Source organism: Anneissia japonica, unplaced genomic scaffold, assembly GCF_011630105.1.
Source record: "Anneissia japonica isolate Jap-2015-1 unplaced genomic scaffold, ASM1163010v1 scaffold288292_len1863012_cov191, whole genome shotgun sequence".
NCBI classification, from domain to species: Eukaryota; Metazoa; Echinodermata; class Crinoidea; order Comatulida; family Comatulidae; genus Anneissia; species Anneissia japonica.
Genome location: NW_022688773.1, coordinates 69,222 through 72,096, shown reverse-complemented (window position 1 = coordinate 72,096; position 2,875 = coordinate 69,222). Strand labels below are relative to the sequence as shown.

Genomic DNA, 2,875 nt, shown 5'->3' with positions numbered 1-2,875 from the left:
GTCAGGATGTTAAAAAAAAATAGAGTTTGGGGCCCTCCCTCGGGAAAATATTTTGATACTTTGATTCCTAGATGACGAAAGATGAGCTTTTCCGACTTCAAAATTTATGCCCTCTTGAAACTTAAAAAACGGTCAGGTAAATTTCTCTCATTCTTATTACAGTAAGTAGGCCTATCATGTGTGTACCGGTATAAGTCTATACAGAAAAAAAATGAGTACAGATACAGTACTGTAGTTGTATACGTGTTCTTTTTTCCATGAATCGATGAGCCCGAAAGAGGACGAGGGTCGGGAAAATTTTGATTCCTAGATGGCAGGAAATGAGCTTTCCCGACTTCTGAACTGTCTTTTAATGACTTTCAAATCATTCAAAGTTTAGGTTTCAAAGTTTAGGTTTTTTATGAAAACGAATCAATGAACCCCAAAGAGAAAGGGGGGTCCGGGTTCTCCCTGGGAAAATTTTGATTATTATATGGCGGAAAATAAGCTTTCCCGACTTCCAATTTTCCCATTGTTAAAAAAAAAAAAATTCAGCTCACTGGTCATTTAAGCCTATTGGTTACCGAGGTGAGCACCCTATTAAAAGCGTAGGTGGCCTTTTTTTTTAAAGTGCCCTCACAGGTTTACACGCCATTATGAAATGTGCAGGCAACTGAATTTTAGTTCCTCCCATGTTTTTCCGCCAATATTATAATAGTGTAATAATCGACATTAGCTGGCGATAGTAGGACTATTACCAGGGGCGGATTTGGGATTTGTGGGGGGGGGGGGGCGCCTGCGACGCGCGCCCCTCACCCCTTATATCACAGGAAAAAAAATTGAGATAATTAAATTGATACTCAATTCCATAGCGTAGTGCATAGCTACAAAGAAAGTTTAAGTGCAGATGCACCAACATGGAAACTTTCGTGCAATCAATCACTCTATCGAGGTCAGCAGGTATGTGCTGTCAGACAACCCCATGCACAGTGACCACAGTACACTGATATGTGTGCACATCTCCATTGACGACATCCCTTCAGTAGACTTGCTCTTTTAATAAAGTAGAGTTTTTGAGTAGACAACATTTGACACTTTTGACGTGTAAGTTTTACTTCCTTATTTTTATATGTAGGCCTACAGTACCTGGTTTAATCATCATTGTGTAATTTACAAGATATACTGTATGAAATTGTATAATCCTGTTGTCTCTAATTGACATGAAACAAAATAGGCCCACCTAAACCTAGGGCCTAGGCCTATTTCCAGTGGCGGATTTGGGGGGGGGGGTGTAAGCGGCCCCTTACGCCTCCCCCTATTTTTTGCAAAAAAAAAAAGAAAAAAAAAAAAAAAAAAAAGAAGAAAAATAGGAAAGAAAAAATTACACCCACAGTGTTTAAGTCTTCTTTTCCTACCAAAAACACGCTAGGAGAGTACTATTCATAAATCCACTTGGTGAGAAATAGAACACTTATAATTTACTCAATGTTAAATACAGTAGCGGATTTTGTTGTTTGACGACTTTTTTTTAACGGATTTTGGATATTAGTTTTCCTTTTTGCTGATTTTGTTATTTTATGCTCGATGTTGCTGAGAAACTTCATCATGTTTTCTAGAAGTGAAATTTCTCTTTTGAAATGGTGTACATTTATGAGCCTTTGCATGTTGTCAAAGATTATGTTTGATATGTTCGTGGAAGAGGCACTAAAACCCACAGCTTTGAGTTGATGAATTATTAATTTAATGACACATTTCATAGTTGCATATTGCAGGTACCGGTACCCTGTATATTAACATTTCTTTTGAAAAGACGTATTTTTATTTTTTTTATTATTATTTTGTTACTGAAAACTACCATGCTAGATAGTCAAAATCGACTCAATACAACCTCATATTCCTCTCAATATGTGCTGGGCTTCCTTGTTTTCTACATTAACGGTTGTAACACAGCGGCACCGGCAGCAGCAGCAGTTGTTGTAGTAGTAATATGCCACACGTTTTAACTGACAATTGTAAAGGTTAGGACTTGTGTAATAGAGAAATGCCATGGTTTGGTTCCAAATGTAATCTATGATAGGGTTAGTGTCTGTGTCAAAGCAAACTTGATAATTTCCGATTTTTAAAAGTGTAATCTAATCTAAGAATGTATAATACAGTACATACTTCCAAGTATTGAAATACACGCCATCGTGGTGGGATTCAATATTTCGGCATTAATTATGTCATCATCAGGAATGAAAAAAATATCCGTATTAGCAAGCTTATATGCACTAGTACCAAAGTGTTTAACCAATCAAAACATTACCTCTAGTAGGTGATATAGCAGTGATTTTTAATATTTAGAATTTTTGGTGCGTGGAGAGTATGCTTTTAAGGTACTTTCGGAAGCTTTGATCGGGTAAATGGCATATAGTCTCTGATTGTTAAGATGATATGCCCGTCGGCGTATTTAAGCGGTTTTCAGGAGTGAAAAAACCTTTATAAAGTTTGCAATGTCATTTTGGTCTTTTTACATAACTCTGTAACGACTAGGCTTGTCATATCAAACGTATATTTAAGACGTAAGCTTGAACTATAGGCCTAAAGGACAATCAAATGAAACTAAAATTAATATTCATTAGGTAAAAGATATGTGATTTTGTTTTGTCCTTACGTTTTTATACGATTAAATTAGTCCTTTGACGCTATGCATCCTCAAGTGTGTTACAATTTATTTATTCTTAACTAAGTTAACTACGCTTATTAAGGTAGCAGCCTCGTTTATTTGCGCTATATAAATCCATATTATTATTATTATTATTATTATTATTATTAGGCCTATAATTAATTAATTAATTAATTAAAACCTTTGTTAGTTTACACATATATTCATATATATATATATATATATATATAT

General features: G+C 35.2%; 1 protein-coding gene across 3 annotated transcripts in view; it reads left to right on the top strand.

Moving 5' to 3' along the window:
- LOC117122897 overlaps positions 1 to 2,875 on the top strand; it is a 20,634-nt gene that overhangs the window by 8,140 nt on the left and 9,619 nt on the right. The gene's annotated exons all lie outside the window — the stretch shown is intronic.